This window comes from Ornithorhynchus anatinus, chromosome X1 (genome assembly GCF_004115215.2).
Source record: "Ornithorhynchus anatinus isolate Pmale09 chromosome X1, mOrnAna1.pri.v4, whole genome shotgun sequence".
NCBI classification, from domain to species: Eukaryota; Metazoa; Chordata; class Mammalia; order Monotremata; family Ornithorhynchidae; genus Ornithorhynchus; species Ornithorhynchus anatinus.
The window spans coordinates 123,807,934-123,828,033 of NC_041749.1; positions in this window are offsets into that span (position 1 = coordinate 123,807,934).

Here is a 20,100-nt window from a genome sequence, read left to right on the forward strand (position 1 = left end):
TCAGAAGGACCTGCGTTCTAATCCCGGCTCTCCCAGCTGTCCGCCGTGCGACCGTGGGCGAGTCGCTTCGCTTCTCTGTGCCTCCGGGGATTAAGACCGGGAGCCCCGTGTGGGACGGGCGCCGTGTCCGACCCGATTCGCTTGGATCCAGCTCAGTGCTTAGAACGGTGCCTGGCACGTAGTAAGTGCTCGTCAAATACCACACTCGTCACATCCCGACTGGATGACCGCATCGGCATCCTTTCGGATCTCCCCACCTCCCGTCTCCGGTCCGTACTTCACTCTGCCTCACAGGTCATTTTCCTACAAAAACGTTCAGTCCATGTCACCCCGCTCCTCAGAAAACTCCAGCGGTCGCCCATCGACCGCCGCCACAAACAAAAACTCCTCACCGTTGGCTTTAAAGCTCTCCACCACGCCGCCCCCTCCTACCTCACCCGGCTTCTCTCCTTCTACGACCCAGCCCGCACGCTTCGCTCCTCTCGTGCCACCCTTCTCACTGGGCCTCCAATCTGCCTGTCTCACCGCGGACCCCTAGCCCGCGTCCCGCCTCTGGACGGGAACACCCGCCCTCCTCAACCCCGACAGTCGATTACCCTCTCCCCTTTCGAAGCCATACAGAAGGCGCATCTCCTCCAGCGGGCCTCCGCAGACCTTTCCTCATCTCCCTCCCTTCTCCGTTACCCTGACTTGCTTTCCCCTTGCTCTTCCCCCCTCCCAGCCCCACAGCGCTTATGTCCCTATCTGTAATTGATTTACTCTTCATGATGTCTGTCTCCCTCCCCTCCGGACCGGAAGCCCGTTGTGGGCAAGGGCTGTGTCTGTTCATCGTTGTATCGTACTCTTCCAAGTGCTCAGTACAGTGCTACGCACTCAGTAAGCGCTCAGTGAACTCCACTGAATGAGTGAGGGAATAAACCCTCCTGAAAATCACATCCCCAACAAGAGGCCTCTTGCGACTAAACGCTCATCTCCCCTCCCCCGGACCCCTTGAAGCACTTGATATTCACCCCACCCTCATCCCCACAGCGCTCACCTACGCATCTGTCAATTATCTGAACGTCTGTCTCCCTCTCTAGACTCCAGGCTCCCTTAAGGGCTTCGTGTTCGCCCGCTCGCCTGCACCACCTACGTAGGACTGACACTCCTTCACTCGACGGTGTCTGCTGAGCGCTTACTTTGTGCAGAGCACTGTACTGAGCACTCGAGAGAGTACAATACAAATAGAGTTGGGAGACTCGATCCCTGCCTCCAAAGAACTTACAGTCTAGAAGGAAGAAACAAGACACGACGGTAAAGTTCAGGGCGGGGAAGCCGCGGAGTATCGGGGTGTGTTCGAAGGTCCTGCGCGGGTGGGGTGACTGTCAAGTCAAAGCTTGGGAGTCGGAGGTCGTGGGTTCTAATCCCGGCTCGGCCCCTTAGCAGCGGTCACGTCACTTCTCTGTGCCTCCGTTACCTCATCTGTAAAATGGGGATGAAGACCGTGAGCCCCGCACGGAACAACCCGATTACCTTGTGTCCCCTCCCGGCGCTAAGAACAGTGCTTGGCACGTCGGAAGCGCTTGACAAATACCATCGTTGCTTTTACGGATCCAATCCGTGAAGCAGAAGGGAGGGCAAATAGGGTGGCGGAATGAGAGGTCAGTCAAGGAAGGCTCCGTAGAGGAGATGGGGTTCTACTAGGGCTTCGAAGACGGAGAGGGGTGTGGACGGTCAGATATGAAGGGGGACGGAGTTCGAGGCAAGAGGGAAGACGTGAGACCGTAAGAGAGAGACTGTACGCTCGTTGCGGGCGGGGAACATGTCTACCGCCGTGGGTATATTCATTCCTTCATTCATTCAATGGTATTTATTGAGCGCTTACTGTGTGCAGAGCACCGTACTGAGCCCTTGGAATGTACAATAAAGCAACAGCTAGAGGCACCGGAGAAAGCTAACGGTGAGACGTTAAAATATTGACATTCAAAATTCTAATGCAGAAATGAGACAGAGAATTAAGAACAAAACCTGAAAAGCGGCTCTAGAGCTCTCCATCCTTGTTGAGTGAAGCTGTTCCAGCAGCTTGGGGTGAATTGAGGGACATTCAGGTGCATTAGAAAGAGACACAGAGAGAGAGAGAGAGAGAACGTCTCCGTCCAGATAGTCCATATGTTGTCAGCTTGACGAAAATGGTGATAAAAATGTAAGAGAAAATGTCTTCGAACATCTCAGTAACATCGAGCCCCGCTCTGACCTTGGAGAAGTGGGAAGGGATTTGAGGGGAAAACATATTTCTCACCCCGAGAGAGCAATGCTCTCAAATACCAGCCAAATCCACCAAGAGTTAGCTTCCCCCCGAAGATAACACGACTGATCTCGAGGCCATTCCCGTCTCTCCTTTGCTTAAACATTCTACCCGAGCAAGGTTGAAAGAGGCACGCGATTCCTCAGAGGGAAAGGGGTTTCAGTGACTTAGCGTTAACCTTCCTCGACTCTGAGGAGACGGAGGGAGAAGCCCCGGACCAAAACAGCTGTGTAAATAGAGCTCCCGTCCCTCAGGTTTAAATCAGGTCAGTCGACGGATGCCCGCGGGCCCTTCCCCCGGTTCATCCGAAGCGCGTGGGGACAAATTCCTCCGAGAAGTCATCCGCCTGATCGGGTAGCCTGGCCTTTCATTAAAACCGGGAGAGGAAAGCGAGGCGGCACCGTACAGGTGACACCTTTTCCAAATGAGATAAGCAAACGGAACCACCCGTTTCTTCTCCCGAGTCGCCGCGAAGCCGGGACGCGTTCGAGACCAGGGCCGACTCCGGGGGGAGACTCTGACCGTCAACGGGGCGGCAGACGCCGCCGGGGAAGGCTTCACTAATCAACACTCGTCTCTTCGGACCCGGCCACGTGACACGCAGCACAAGACTGAAAATGCGATTTCAGCTTGCGGATGATCCTGCCCCGTTGGGGCGTGGGCGGCTCTTCATCAGACGGCAGGTGGATGTCAAAGCGGACCACAACCCGACAACGCCGGCACGTGGGGGGGAAAGAACCCATCGATCGAGGGTATTTACCGAGCGCTGACCGCCAGCAGAGAACTGTAGCACGTCCCCGGAAGAGTACAGTACAACGGAGTCGGGAGACCTGTTCCCTGGCCGCGGTGATCTTACGGTCTAGAGGACGAGTTTAGAATCTGGATTCCAAAAGGGTCAGGAATAAAACCGCTAATAGTGATAGCGATGGTATTTGTTGAGCGCTTACTCTGTGCCAAGGACTGTTCTGAGCGCTGGGGGAGACGCGAGGTAATCAGGTCGTCCCACGTGGGGCTTCCCATTTTACAGGTGAGATCACTGAGGCGCAGAGAAGTCAAGTGACTCGCCCAAGGTCCCACAGCGGACAAGCGGCAGAGCCGGGATAACAATAATAATGTTGGTATCTGTTAAGCGCTTACTTTGTGCCGAGCACTGTCCTAAGCGCTGGGGGAGATACAGGGTAATCGGGTCGTCCCACCTGAGGCTCACGGTTAATCCCCATTTTACAGATGAGGTCACTGAGGCCCAGAGAAGTTAAGTGACTCGCCCACAGTCACCCAGCTGACAGGTGGCAGATCCGGGATTCGAACTCATGACCTCTGATTCCAAAGCCCGGGCTCTTTCCACTGAGCCACGCTGCTTTTCAGAACCCACGTCCCCTGACTCCCCAGCGCGTGCTCTTTCCACCGAGCCGCGCTAGATACAAGCGCTGTCCTCAAGGAGTTGGGCAATCTGGCAGGGGAGAGGGACGTTAAAATCATCTGCAGGTGGGAGAAGCAGTGTCAAGGTATGGACCTGGCCGCGGGGTGGGGCGAGCCTAGGCAATATGGACTCAAGACCCTAAGGTGTGGAGAAGAGGGGTCGTTCAGAGTAAGACCTCCCGGAGGAGGCGTGAGTTGAGCTGGCCTGCGAAGATGGGGAGAGCGCTGGTCTGCTGGACCTCTAGCCGGTGGGAGTTCCACGCCGAGAAACCGAGGCACCGCGAAGTGAAGCGGTCACCCAGTAGGCCAGTGGCAGAGCTGGGACTAGAACCCCGGTCTCCCGGCTCCCAGTCCTGAGCACTTTTCCACTGGACCGGGCAGTCGTCTCCAAACCTTTCCAGGTTCCCCTCACAGAATTTCCCAGATCTTCCCCCTTCCTGTCCACCTCGGTGACCTCCGTCCTCGGTCCAAGCCCCTGGCATCTGCTGGTTGCGGTTCTGCTCCAGCCTCTCCGTCGGTTGTCCCGCCTCTAGGCCCTCTTTCACTCTCTGCTCCGGAACCTCACTTCCCGGCGATGGGTAAGTCTGGAGGAGGACGGGGGTCGGGAGGGAAGATAAGGAGCGCTTTTGGGGACATAATAATAATGATAGCGATGGTGTTTGTTAAGCGCTTACTATGTGCCAAGCACTGGGGTAGATACAGGTTGTCCCACGTGGGGCTCACGGTCTTCATCCCCATTTTACAGACGAGGTCACGGAGGCCCAGAGCGGGGAAGTGACTCGCCCGAGGTCGCGCAGCAGACAGGCGGCGGGGCCGGGATCGGAATCCGCGTCCTCTGGCTCCCAAACCCGTGCCGTTCCCACTAAGCGACGCTGCTTCTCTGCCTATCCGCCCGTGTCCCTCACCCGCCTGCTCTCCTCGTCCCTCCCGAGGGGACGGTCTAAGAGTACCTCACGCTTGCCTTTCCCACCTCCATCCCCTCACTCAGGCCGTTTCCCCGGGTGGCAACCCCCTCCCTCCTCAGATCTAACAGATTCGTTCAATCGTATTTACTGCGCGCTTTCTCTGCGCAGAGCTCTGTACTGAGCGCTCGGGAGAGTGCAATACGACAGTAAACTGACACGTTCCCGGCCCACCGTGAACTGACAGTCTAGAGGCGGGGAGACAGACTTTAATATAAACGAGTTACAGAACCGAGCCCTTCGCGTATCCCCAGTGCTCCGGAAAGCCCACCTCCTCCAAAAGGCTTTCCCGGATTGCTTCGCAGCATCCCGTGTCATATAAACGCAAGTCTACCACGTAGGTTAGGCCCTCACACCTTCAAAGCCATATTCAAAGCACACCTCCTCCGACAGGCTTTCCCTAAGTCCCCCTTTCCCCTTCTCCCGCTCACTTCTGCGTCACCCTTTATCCACCCCAAAGGACTTATATTATATCCCTAATATATTATATTATTATATCCCTAATTCATACGATCAGAGTAATGTCCGTCTCCCCCCCCCCCCCCGGCTCTACTGTAAGCTCCTTGAGGGGAGGGAACGTGACTACCAACTCTGCTCTCTCCGAAATGCTCGGTACGGCGCTCTGCACACCGTAAGCGCTCAGTGAGTAATACTGATTGATCTCATCTGTTCCATCCTCAGACTTGTGTGGATTCTTTTATTCAATTGCCCATAGAATTTTTTGTCTAGATGAATCCACTCGCAGACCTGTTTTCCTGGCTGTCTACCCCATCAGAGTGGAAGTTTCTTGCGGGCAGGCAATAATAATTCCGGTATCCGTTAGGCACTTATTATGCGTCGAGCACTGTTCTAAGCGCTGGGGTAGATACAGGGTAATCAGGTTGGGCACGGTCCCTGTCCCACACCGGGCTCACGGTCTGGGTAGGAGGAAGAAGGCATTTCATCCCCATCTTACAGCTGAGGAAACTGAGACCCAGAGAAGCAGCAAAGCCCAGTTCAGGAGTCAGAAGGACCTGGATTCCAATCCCGGCTCTGCCCGTCGCTTGCTGTGTCACGTGGGTAAAGTCACTTAACTTCTCCGTGCCTCGGTCTCCTTACCTGTAAATGGGGATTCCATAGTCCCCTTCCTATTAGACTCTGGGGCCCAGCGGAGAAGCAGCGTGGCTCAGTGAAAAGAGCGTGGGCTTCGGAATCAGAGGTCGTGGGTTCGACTCCCGGCTCTGCCACTTGCCGGCTGTGTGACTGTGGGCGAGTCACTTCACTTCTCTGGGCCTCAGTGACCTCGTCTGGAAAATGGGGATGAAGACCGGGAGCCTCAAGTGGGACAAACTGATTACCCTGTATCTGCCCCAGCGCTTAGAACGGTGCTCTGCACATAGGAAGCGCTGAACAAATACCAACATTATTATTATTATTATTATTATGCGGCACAGGGACCATGTTTGACCTGATCGATTTGTACCTCCCCCAGCACTTAGAACGAGTTTCGATCAATCGATCCATCCGTCGGTGTTATTTATTGAGAACTCGCTATTCTAAGCGCTTGGGAGAGTACAATGCAAGAGGAGGTAGCTGACAAGCTCCCTGCCCTAACAGAGCTTACAGTGTCGAGAGACAAACCCTAATTAATATAATAACGATAATAATAATGGTTTCGTTAAGTGCTTCCTACGTGCCAAGCATTGTTCTAAGTGCTGGGGGAGATACCGGGTAACAGGCGGTCCCACGTGGGGCTCACAGTCTTAAATCCCATTTTACAGACGAGGTCGCCGAGGGCCAGAGCAGTTAAGTGACTTGCCCAAGGTCCCGCAGCGGACAAGTGGCGGAGCCGGGATTAGAACCCACGTCCTCCGACTCCCAAGCCCGGGCTCTTGCCACCGGGCCACGCTGCTTCTGAGATGAACACGCACATGAATCGAACGTGTCTGACACGCTTGACGAATACCGTACAAACCCCACCCGACCCAGAAAAGTGAAGTGACTGGCCCAAGGTCACGCAGCAGGCAGGTGGCCGAGCTGAGGATGCGTCGCTTGCTCGTTCTGTAATTCACGAGCGCTTAGAACGGCGGACTGCACCTACTCTTTTAGCCATGACTACTACCTTCCCTCCAAAAGAACAAGACTCAAATCAAGAGAGTGGAAACAAAGACGTCCAGCGTCCCCGTACGTATCACTTCCAGGAAAATGTACGTTCAGGGAATCGTTTTCTCTTTCTGTGCCCTGCGAAACTAGGGCTGGAAACATAATTACGAGAAATAGAAAATGAGGTAGAAGTCAAATTAAAGAAGTAAGCCTTAGGCATAAATTTCGAGTGCTGACAGTCTCCCACGAACCTCTCCCGGCCAATGCCGAGCAGCTCGGATTCCTCTTTAACCAGAAAGAACGAGCGGCTTCTGTCCCAGCTCCCTTCCCTCCCCCCCCCCCCCCGGCCTGCTCCGTGACCCTGGGCGAGTCATTTCACCTCTCTGAGCCGGAGGCTCCTCATCTGCAAAATGGGGTCGAGATACCCGCTCTCCCTCCCTTTTGGATTGGGATGGGCCCGATCTGAGTGTACTTGGATCCGTGACCTTTGGACATTTGATATTAGAGAAGCACCACGGCTCAGTGGAAACGGCCGGGCTTGGGAGTCAGAGGCCATGGGTCCGAATCCCGGCTCTGCCACTCGGCGGCTGGGTGACTGTGGGCGAGTCACTTCACTTCTCTGGGCCTCAGTTCCCTCATCTGGAAAATGGGGGATTAAGACCGTGAGCCTCACGTGGGACGACCCGATGACCCTGCGTCTACCCCAGCGCTTAGAACGGTGCTCTGCACGTAGTAAGCGCTTAACGAATACCGACATGATTATTATCATCATTATTAGTCACCCCCTGCTCGACCCCACAGCACTTACGGACGTACCTGTGTACGCACTTATGTGCTCACGTCGCTCCTCTAATGCCGACCTTCGCACCGTGCCACGATCTCGTCTATCTCGCCGCCGACCCCCGGCCCGCATCCCGCCTCTGGCCTGGAACGTCCTCCCTCCTCGAATCCGCCAGACAATCACTCTTCCCCCCTTCAGAGCCCTACCGGAGGCACATCTCCTCCAGGAGGCCTTCGCGGACTGGACTTTCCCTTCCCTCTTCTCCCACTCCCTTCTACTTCATCCTTTCTCCCTCTGTTCTTCCCCCTCCCAGCCCCACGCCACTTAGGTACGTATCTGTCTTTTTTAAATCTATCTATATAATATATATATATATATTTTATATATGTCTCCCCCTACCCTAGACTGTAAGCTCTCTGTGGGCAGGGAATGCGTCTGTTTATTGTAGGTATGATACTACACAGTAAGAGCTCAATAAATACGACTGAACGAACGAATGGAGCGCATATCTAGCAATTATACTTTTCCAATCGATCGATCGTATTTATTAAATGCTTACCTTGCGCAGAGCACTGCACTGAGCACTCGGGAGAGTACGATTTATATAAAACAGTGTTTGTAATCACGTTGTCTGCCCGCGATGTCCTTACAGCCTAGAGGTGGTGACAGGCATCGATATAAATACATAAATCACAGACAGGGACGTAAGTGCCGTAGGGCTGAGGGAGGGGTGACTCAAGGGAGCAAATCAGGATGATGAAGAAGCAGCGTGGCTCAGTGGTAAGAGCCCGGGCTCTGGAGTCAGAGGTCATGAGTTCAAATCCCAGCTCTGCCACTCGTCAGCTGTGTGACTGTGGGCGAGTCACTCAACTTTTTCTGTGCCTCAGTTACCTCATCTGGCAAATGGGGATGAAGACTGCGAGCCCCACGCGGGACATCCTGATTCCCCCTGTGTCTACCCCAGCGCTTAGGACAGTGCTGGGCACATCGTGAGCGCTTAACAAATACCAACATTATTATTATTATTGAGAAGGGAGCGGGAGAAGAGGAAACGAGGGCTCAGTCAGGGAAGGCCTCCCGGAGGAGACGTGCTTTTAAGCAGGCTTGCTCGGATGTGGCGTGACCTGATTCTTATCGAGGTCCGTCTCCCTCTCTAGCCTGTAACCTCCCCGTGGGCTGGGAACGGATGGACCGACTCCATTACGGGGCACTCTCCCAAGCCCTTAGAACAGCGCTCTGCCCACAGTGAGCACTCAATAAATACCATCGGCGACCACGACGGTGCTGAGGGGCGATACCGGCGCTTAGCACAGAGCAAACACTTTATCAGCAGCGTGCCCGACGGCAGAACCACTACAGAAAACGCTGAGCCGAACTGATTATTGCGACCTTCATCCTGATATTCCAGCGGTAACCAACTTTTCGGGAGGTTTTTCTTTGGGTTTTTTTTTCCCTTCCGTGAGTAACAAAGCCTTCAAATCAATAGAGTATCTAACTGGAAGTCATCGTAGCGTAGCCGGACCAGCACAATCTGCTGACACCGGAGCGCTCTGGTAGCCCTTCTGGGTTCCAGTAGAAGCGGGAGCGGGGAAACGAGGAAAGACAAATCGCAGACGTCAATTCCAGAGAAGAAAGGGGCTTGAACGTGAAGCTCACAATCAGCAGGAGACGGAGAAAAGCTGCAACCTGCTAGTTCCGGTCCCCGGTTGGTAATGAGGAACCTTGGTGACATAAGGCACGTGCACCTTGAAGAAGCCGTCGAAAATGAGCCCGAGCCTGCTTTGAGCTGGCTTCGCGGTCGGCTACTGAGCATCGAGTGCCCGTACGAGTGGAGAGGCTCTTGGAAGAACGCGATAAGATGAACGGATCGCGACCTCTGTCTCCCCCAGTGGGAACGGCCTCTCTTATGGGACTTCTTAAGCGCTTACTATGTGCCACGCGCTGTTCTAAGCGCTGGGGTAGACACGAGTGAATCGGACCGGACCTGTCTTACGCCAGGGCCACAGTCAAAGAGGGAGAGAGAGCAGGGATGATAATAACGATAATGATGATGATGATACCTGTTAAGCGCTTACTGCGTGCCAAGCACCGCTCTAAGCGCTGGGGTAGATACGAGGTCATCAGGTCGGCCCACGTGGGGCTCACAGTCTTCATCCCCATTTTACAGACGAGGTAACCCAGGGCCCAGAGGCGTTAAGTGACCTGCCCAGAGTCACCCGGCCGACAAGTGGCGGAGCCGGGATTAGAACCCGCGACCTCTGACTCCCAAGGCCGGGCTCTTCCCACTAAGCCGCGCCGGTCATTTACAGACGAAGCAACTGCGGTCCGGAGAGGTCCAGCGACTTGCCCAAGGCCACGCGTCGGATCGGGGACGGAGCCGGAACCGGGACTCGGGTCTCCTGACTCCCGATGCCATGCTCTTTCCCTAAACGATGCCGTTGCCCACTTTAGCGGCCGGATAACTGGCCTGCATTCGGTTCAAAATTACAATTAGGTGAAAACCCGGAGGGGATAGAAAGGGCCTGAAAGATAAAGGTGTTCGGATAAGTGGGAATTCTCCATAATAACGATCCCTCCTTGAGCATCTCCTGCTCCTTACCTACAGTTTGGGATTCGGTTCCCAGAAAAAGCCAGTGAAGTTGCCCGGTCCTAAACGCTACCCATTTGAAATAAACGAATGCTCATTGCGTGCAGGGGACGCATCTACCAATTCTGCTGTATTTATTTTAAAGCATCTGTGAAGTGCTCACCATGTGCCGGGCACCGTACTAAGCGCTGGGGTAGATGCAAGATAATCCGGTCCTACGCGGGGCTCACAGGCTAAGGGGAAAGGAGGACGGGCGTTAAATCCCCGTTTTGCAGATGAGGGAACCGTGCCACAGAAAAGAGGCGTTACCTTAATTTGCCCAAGGTCGCACGGCGGGTGGGTGGGTGTCAGCGCAGGGGTTAACACCCAGGTCGTCTGACTCCCAGGCCCGGGCTCCTTCCACTAGGCCGCCCTACGTGCACGCAACTGGGTGTTCTCCCCCTCCTTTCCTCGGAAGCAATCTGTCCTCCACACCTTCCGTGGCGGCTTATACCGCGGGGGATTACACGGCAGGGTTTCTGTCCAAGCGCAGCACGGAGCCGGCAGGCTGGGCCCACGGGGCCGGCCCGCAGAATCCTGCCAACGGCCGATGGGCCCGCGGGATCACGGCCCTCTTGGCTGGCCCCCACCAGCTCTGATCGCCCCCCTCGCTGGTTCGGAGGCTTCTAGCCGAGGATGCTGCGGCTGGAGGGTGGCGAGGCCATCCTAACAGAAGCCCTAATGGCCCAAATGCAGTTGCCCCGGCCCCCTGGGGCAACTGCACGCCCTCCCCGCCCCCCCCCCCCCCCGCAAAGGCACACGAATACATGCACGCACGCAGAAGTCCGCACTGTCCATTTCCAAACCATGGAAGACCCTGTCGCCCCGTCTTCCTGTAGAAAGCAGGTGATAATCTTGGTACTTGTTAAGCGCTTACTATGTGCCAAGCACTGGGTAGATACAGGGTAATCAGGTTGTCCCACACGGGGCTCACAGTCTTAATCCCCATTTCACAGATGAGGGAACTGAGGCACAGAGAAGTGAAGTGACTTGCCCAGGGTCACACAGCTGATAAGCGGCGGGGCCGGGATGAGAACCCACGACCTCTGACCCCGAAGGCTGGGCGCTTTTCCGCTGAGCCGCGCTGCTTCTCTAAGAGACGATTCCCCTCTTAGCAGGAGAGGACTGAGGAATTTCTTTGTGGGGCTGGAAAATCTGGGGGACAAAAGAATGGTTTTCACCTCTACTATGACCTGAGCTCAATAAAGATCTCCTTAGATGTGGTGAGGGGCGGTGTGGGGGGGTGTGTGTGTGCGAGAGAGACACACAGACACACAAATTTATATACGTATTAGATGTAATATATATATATATATATATGTATGTATTGGTGTGCGTGTGTGTATCTTCCTTTCAAATTGGAAGATGGCCCCTCTCCTGGGGACCAGCTATTTAAATCATACCTTTTTGTTTGAGGTAAGAACTGGAAATATGAATTTCTGCAAGAAGTTCTCTCATTATTTCTGATCTAATAAAAATCGGGAGTCATAAAGGCTCCATCAAGCTGAGCCAGCTCCCCTGGCATCCTGCTGCATTATTTCCAATCTAAAAGAGCTTGGCGTTCATACATTTGAATATAAAAGGGGGATGAGAGACACCAGAGACCCGCGCCATTTAATGTGCCATACATGTGAACACGAGAACATTAGAAGAACACACTGGCTGTGGGAGAATTAAGGTTGAGATTGGAGGGTAGGGAGGATCTGTGAAAAGCACATCTTTCTTTGAAGTAAGGGAGAAGAAGGTGGTGGAAAAATTATCCTTGAACTAGGTGGAGGAGGAGCAGGGGGGAGGACATGAGGGAGGAGGAGGGAGAGGAGGAGTAGGAGGGTGATGGAGAGAGGAGGGAAGAAATAGAGAGAAGAGGAAGAGGAGTAGAAGGAGGAGGAGGAGGAGGAAGAGACACGAAATCCTAAATTTACGGTGAAAGCGTTAATTAGGACTGAATTCGGAAAGATTAACTCACCCAAGGGTCACCCTGGGATGGAGGTGCTATAAATCTCTCTCTCTCTCTCCTCCTCTCTCCCTTCCCTCCCCCCGACTCTCCCTTTACTTCTCTATTTTCAAATTCTTTTATCTCAGTCAATCGGTGGTATTTATTGAGTGCTTATTATGTGCAGAGCACTGTACCGAGTGTTTGGGAGAGTAAAATACCACGGAATTAGCCGATACGATCCCTGGCCAAAGCAAGCATAGAGTCTCTCACTTTCTCATTCACTTTTTCTATCTCCCTCTCTCTCTCTCTCTCTTCGGCTCTCTCTTTTTCTTCAGCCCTATTTTCTACACCTGGTAGAAAAGAATCCCCCTAACCCAGTCCTCTAGTATTTCCCATATCAGGCAACATCCCATCACGCTTATTATTTTATGATCGTAAGGCTTGTCTGCCCGGGCATAGTTTGAGAAATATAACGCCAGACCGAACGACGGTAAACAGCACAGAGCAACGTTAATCACAAAAGAAATTAGCACATTCCCAGGAATGAAAACTGGCTGACTGAATGTGACCACATTTCTTTGTTCATTTTGTGTTCACTCCACCACTCGAAACACACAGAGCAAAATCATTAGACGTTTATCAGTGGCCAGTTTTGAATAGTTCCCCCCTACGGGCTCTAATCCTGATTTGCATGCTTTTCATTGTCCACGAACCCTAAATAAATAAAATCGGCTTTCTTTTAATGAAAGCCTCAGTCCCGATTTAGCCCTTAATTGCCCAGAAGTCTAATATATACATAGCATCGCGTACCTACAGGCCCCTTGTCTAAATGACACACTTGTCTACAGAGAAATATGTTCCCCGGGAACTATTAAAAGGAGTTCCAATGCCCAACCTTCACTTCTACCTCCATGTCAGGTCCTGATCCAAGTTGGCAGGATGAGGGATGCGGGGGAGAGGCAGGAGAACTGATCGTGCGCCCGGTAGAAAGATCCCGGGCTTGGGAGTCAGTAGATTTGGGTTCTACGCCCGGCTTGACGGGTGACCTTTAGCAGACCTCGGTCCCTCCTCCGTATAAAAAGGAATCAAATCCCAGTTCGCCCTCTCCCCTAGTCTGTGAAGCCATACGGGATTGGGTCCCGTCTTGCATCCACCCCACTGCTCAGCGCAGTGCTTGGCACGTAGAGCACCCCGAATACGTATCGACCTAATCATTGTTCTCGTGATCGGAAACCAGGAAACAGAACGTAAGGACAGAAACCAACACGGGACTGGTTAAGAGATGATTGCCTGCAGCTGGGTAATCCATGATAGGTATTTAAATTAAGGAGGCTTCGGGATGGAACTGTGCAAAGTAAATAAAAGGACAGAACAGAAAATCGCAACGGCAAGGGAGACGGGATAAAGAGGAATGCGACAAGCTTTGTATGGGATTCGAATGGCCCGGCAAGCACAGTAAGGTGTCTGTTTAGCACAACAGATGGAATTTCGCACATTTTCCCTTCACGCTGTAATGTCATCAAGGTAACGGATGGCAAAATGCCAGAGGTACAGGAAGATGTCAAGAAAGAATAGCGTCGGCAGCGTCAGAAAGAGCTGAATTAGACTCTGTACTCTGCCAAGTTTACTGTACTGCGGTGTAGTAACATAATCCCTGCTATGGAAGGGGAAAAGGGCCAGGGGAGAGAAAGAAGAGAGAGAGAGAGGAGGGAGGCAGAAAAGTTTCATCTCAGGTCAGCGAACGACTTTCTCTCACTGCCACAGATGAACCGAAAACTCAAGGCCGCGAAGAAACTTGGTAATTTGGGTCAAGGGAAGAATGTGTGGGGGAAGAGTGGATCAAGAAAAGATCGGCCCAGTCACTCGTTTTGAAGACGAAACCCTGGATAACTGCGAATCACCCAACAGCCCAACGTGGTTAATCTCCCATTCAGGAATGAGGCGAAGCTACTTCGTCAAGCCGGTCGCTCCTGTCGTTTTGTCCCGCGTCACCGTGGGAACGTATCGCCTTAAAGGAGAGAGAAATGATTCGGGAAATCGATCGATCGATCGATCGATCCGTGGTGTTTACTGAATCCTTCCTAGTCATTCATTCAATAATATTTACTGAGCGCTTACCATGTGAAGACCCCTGTACTAAGCGCTTGGGAGAGTACAGTACAACAGAATTAGCAGGCGGGTTTCCTGCCCTTGCGCAGTCACCTTAAACAAGTCTCGTAACTTCTCCGTTCCTCAGTTTCCTCATCTGCGAAAGGGAGATTAAGACTGGGATCCCTATCTGCCTTTCTCCTTCCCCCGCTTCCCACACTTCTCTCGTTCCCCAACGCCTCCTCCCAAAGTAAGGACTTTGTAGGTAATCATGTGACCCTCTGAAGCAGCGCGGCTCAGTGGAAAGAGCCCGGGCTTTGGAGTCAGAGGTCGAGGGTTCGAATCCCGGCTCCGCCACTCGTCAGCTGTGTGACCGTGGGCGAGTCGCTTCACTTCTCTGTGCCTCAGTCACCTCATCTGTAAAATGGGGATTAAGACTGTGAGCCCCACGTGGGGCGACCCGATTCCCCTGTGTCTACCCCAGCGCTTAGAACAGTGCTCTGCACATAGTAAGCGCTTAACAAATACCAACATTATTATTATTCTAATTGCCCCTATGGACCCCCCTCCATCATTTTACAAATCTGTCATTCCAGGGGATCAGTAGAAGGACCTGCTTAAATTACTTAAGACCTCCCTCACACGTTCACTTCTCCTTATTCCTCCTGCCTATCAGTTATGTTGTAACTGCCCTCCCAGCTGGATTTTACGCTCCTTAAGGGCAGAGAGCAGGTCAATCGTGAAGCAGCTTGGCCCAGTAGAGACAGTCCGGGCCCGAGAGTCAGAAGACCTGGGTTCTGATCCCAACTCTGTCCGTTGCCAGCGTGCGTGACCTTGGAAAAGTCACCGAACTTCTCCGGGCCTCAATTTCCTCATCTGTAGAATGGGGATTTAGCGCCTGTTCTCCCTCCCGTTTAGACTACGAGCTCCGTGTGGGACAGGGACTGGTTCTCTTGAATCTACCCCGGCGTTTAGAACGGCGTTTGACACATGACAAGCACTTCACGAATACCATTAAAATAAATCAACTCTACTCCTCCAAGTGCCGAGAACTGCACTGTACACAGCGGGCGCTCAGTACACCCTCCGCACTCAGCAGGAGCTCGGTAAATGCTACTGAATGATTGAAACGCCCGACCCCAGAGGTGACGTGAGCGTGTCATTTCCTCTAGCTCGGGCCGCTGGCCAATCCGCCTCATCCCCAGATCATCTAGCCGTTTCCTTCGTGAAATAACTGCTCGCTCACCTTCGTTCCCTTAATACACGATCCCGCTCCGCTGAACGGTCGGAGAGTGAACCGCGGCTCTCTGGGAGCATATGTGGGGGACGGTGGGAGAAAGCGACACCCCAGACTGAAACGAACGGCCGCGCCGTTCTCAATCAACAAATCGATCAATCCGTCGTATTTTTTAAGCGCTCGCTGTAGGCAGGGCTCTGTACTAAGACCGTAAGCTCGTTATGGGCAGATAACGCGTCGGCTAATTCTGTTCAATTGCGCTCCCCCAAGCTCTGCACACAGTGAGCGCGCAATCAATACCATTGATTGCCTGATTGATTACAATACAACAATGGAACAGAATTGACAGACAAATCCCCTGCCCAGGAGCTTACAGTTCAGAGGGGGAGGTAGACACTAATATAAATCGATAAATTATGGATATGCCCCAAAGTGCCGCGGGGCTGAGGGACGGGTGAATAAAGGGAGAAGATCCAAGCGCAGGGACGACGCAGAGGGGAGTGGGAGAGAACGCTTCGTCGGGGAAGGCCTCTTGGAGGAGACGAGCCTTCAGTGAGCCACACGGCCTTCAATAAGGCGACAGCCTGTCGGATGTTATGATAATAATTATCATGGTATTTGCTAAGCGCTCACTCTGTGCAAAGCACCGTTCTAAGCGCTGGGGTTGATGCAAGGTAAGCAGATTGTCCCACGTGAGGCTCACGGTCTTCATCCCCATTTTCCAGACGAGGTAACCGAGGCCCAGCGAAGTGACTCGCCCACAGTCACGCGGCTGATAAGCGGCGGAGCCGGGATTCGAACCCGTGACCTCCGACTCCCAAGCCCGGGCTCTTTCCACTGAGCCACGCTGCTTCTCCAAGCAAGGAGGATCTGAAGAGGGAGGGCGTTCCGGGCCAGAGGCGGGACGTGGGCGCGAGGTCGGCGGCCAGAGAGACGAGATCGAGGTGCGGCGAGGAGGTGGGCGTTAGAGGTGGGAAGCGTGGGGGCCGGGTTGCGGTCGGACAGCACTCACCCCCAAGAGAGGATTGGGGAGTCGAATCAACGCATCGCCGTTTTCCATCCAATCCCAATCCAGCGAAGCCCGGAAGAATCTGGCGGGCTGATCTGTCCGGAAAAGCCGTGACGAAAACTGTCCGGGAATCCGTCGTGATGATGATCCCGGTAGAAACACCAACCGGAGTTTTAGAAATAGAGCTGTCTCAGGGATTTGGAGAGCAGGCTACTAGCCTGGGACTCCATCCGTGTGCGGGGGTGCGGCTGAAAAGAGGAAACCTCCATTCACACGCCGTGCGCGTTCAATAACTAGAATCTCCATCCTCATCACCGTCGGTGGTATCCACTGCCCGGCACCCGAGCGGGCCGCACTGCTAAGCGCAACTGAAGGAAAACACACCGTCCCTGCCCTCAAGCTCCAGGTTTACATTCTAAGGGGAGGCGGTGGGGGGGACGAGTATGGGAAGACAGGCAGAAAATATTTAAATAGAGTGCGAGCCGTAGGAATAATGATAATGTTGGCATTTGTTAAGCGCTCACTATGCGCCGAGCACCGTTCTAAGCGCCGGGGCAGACACAGGGGAATCGGGTCGTCCCCCGTGGGGCTCACGGTCTTAATCCCAATTTTCCAGACGAGGGAACCGAGGCACCGAGAAGTTCAGCGACTCGCCCAAAGTCACACCGCTGACGCGTGGCCGAGCCGGGATTCGGACCCGTGACCCCCCGACTCCAAAGCCCGGGCTCTTTCCACTGAGCCGCGCTGCTTCTCTGAAGAACAGGGCCTCAAGGGTGGTAGCGCAAACGTATCAGAATAAAATCGAGGTTTTCGTTAGCTTTAAATTTTTTTTACGGTATTGCGCTGTTCCGCTCTCTCCCCACTCCGGTCCCTACTTCACTCTGCCGCCCGGATGGTTCGTCTACAAAAGCGTGCAGGCCACGTTTCCCCACTCTTCGAGAAACTCCGGCTGTTGCCCGTCCACCCGCGCGTCGACAAGAAACTCCCTCACCATCGGCTTCAAAGCGGTCGATCCCCTCGTCCCCTCCTACCTCGCCTCGCTACTCTCCCACTACAACTCGGCCCACGCATTTCGCTCCTCAGACGCTCACCTTCTCGCCGTACCTCAATCTCGTCTAACTCTCTGCCGACCTCTCGCCCGTGTCCTCGACTCCAGCCTGGAAATCCGTCCGTCCTCATATCCGACAGACGATTACTCCCAGAGCCTTAGTGGGGGCCCATCTCCTCCGAGAGGCCTTCCTTGACCAAATCCTCCGTTCTTCCTCCCACTCCCTTCCGCGTCACCCTGACTTGCTCCCTTTATTCATCCCCCCCCCCGTCCCGGCCCCGCAGCGTTTATGTACGGCTCCGTTATTTATTTATTTATTCATTTATTTATATTAACGCCTGTCTCCCCCTCTAGTCCGTAAGCTCACGGCGGGCAAGGAATGTGTCTGTTTATTGCCGTGTCGTCCTCTCCCAAGCGCTTAGGACGGAGCTCTGCACACGGCAAGCGCTCGATAGACATGATAGACTGACTGCCAGGGGTAGATACAAATTAGTCAGGTCGGACACAATCCCCGTCCCGCATGGGGCCGCCGGTCCACGTAAGTGTAAGTTGAGGAAACCGGGGCACGGGGAAGGTAGGTGACTTACCCAAAGTCACACGGCAGTCAAGAGGTGGAGCCAGGATTTGAATCTAGGTCCTCTCCTCGTGCTTTATCCACTAGGTCTCGCTTCAGTCCCTAGGTATCAATCAATCAATGGTAGAGAAGCAGCGTGGCTCAGTGGAAAGAGCCCGGGCTCGGGGGTCAGAGGCCACGGGTTCGAATCCCGGCTCCGCCACTCGGCAGCTGTGTGACTGTGGGCGAGTCACTTCACTTCGCTGTGCCTCAGTGACCTCATCGGTAAAATGGGGATTAAGACTGTGAGCCTCACGTGGGACGAGCTGATTACCCTGTATCTCCCCCAGCGCTTAGAACGGTGCCCTGCACATAGTAAGCGCTTAACAAATACCAACATTAGTAGTATTATTATTATTATTAACAGAGGACCTGGGTTCTCGTCCCGGCTCCGCCACTGGTCTGCCTGTTTGACTTTCGGCAACCCCGGGGCATTCTGTCTCGTTTTCACCGTTCTTGTTATTTTCCAGCGCAAAGTCATGGGAACCACGACCACGAGAGGCCGTTCCCGATTAGGTTTCATGGTTAGAAATTCCCCCCCGCCCCCCCGCCGGGATAGGACACAACTTCCGCACGATCTCTGGATTTTTTCTCCCCCCTAGAAACTACACCTAGGAAGCACGTGTCTCGGAATTAATTCTCCACTCTACCACTGACCTTAGAAAGTCACTCTATCCATTTTTCGCCTACATATTCAAGCGACTGAATGAAATTAAGGCTATTCAACTCGGGGGTTTTTTTCCCCTCCCTTGGTTCCCTGCTTACTTGTCTCTTCCTGCTTCTGAAGTGCTACAAGAGTTGCAAATATTTCCACTTAAAAAACAGTCGAAGCTCGCTTCTCATCAGGCTCGATTCAGGCTCCTTCAGAATTTTTTAATATAGCAAGACATCCCCATCCTCTGGGAAGCTCTTTTCACTCAACAGGCCGAGTGTCATCCAGGGTTTTCAAATGAATCATCTAGGTGCTTCCACCCGATGTCGCCTGGGCTCCCGAGCACGAGCAGGATGAGGCCGAGATGGGGGTTATGGACCAGTTGGCCACCGGGCAACCTCAGCGGCCCGCAGCTGGATGGCATCGCTGGAAACCCATTCCTGGCTAAAGCTCTGCCCCGTGATGCACCGATAGACAGGGAGGTCGAAAACGACACCGCGAAGGCCGGGATAATACCCACGGAGCGTCGCTCGCGACACCTGGATTGATCACGTGACCCACCTTCGCAAACTAGATCGGTCGATCGATCGATCGACGTGATTTACTGAACCCCGACGGTGTAGCCCTTGGGAGAGTACGATAGAGGTAAGAATCATACTTAGTATCGGCGAGAAGCTTACGTTTCACGGGAGGGGCCTACAACGAAAGATTGCAGATCGGCGACTGAATCGGCGGGAGTGGGTGAGTTCATACCCTCCCCTCCCCCGGCCGCACTGCGCGTCTGCGCGTATCAGCAGCAACGTGGCTCAGGGGGAGTCAGAGGTCATGGGTTCGGATCCCGGCTCCGCCGCTTGGCAGCTGTGTGACTGTGGGCGAGTCACTTCACTGCTCCGGGCCCCGGTGACCTCATCTGGAAAATGGGGATGAAGACCGGGAGCCTCACGTGGGACGACCCGATTCCCCTGTATCTCCCCCGGCGCTTAGAACGGTGCTCGGCACATAGTAAGCGCTTAACAGACACCAACGTTATTATGCCCTCGGATTCTGACATTTGCCTAATCGGTAATTGATTTATTTCATTCACTTTCCCTTTCCCCCTCCAATCTGTAGCCTCCTCGTGGACGAGGATCACCTATACTTAGTCCTTTGCCCTGTGTTCTCCTGAATGCTTAGCTCAGTGCTCCGAGCGCAGTAAGGGCTAAGCGGACACCACTGATGGACTGACCCATCGGGGTTCTCTACCTAGTGAACGTGAAGCGAGAAACATTAGGGATCTTGAACGGTACCCCGGGGAACACCCGTGGCCAGAGGACGAGAGGAGGAAGAGGAGGCAGAGAGTGAGACGGAGAAGGAGTTATCAGAA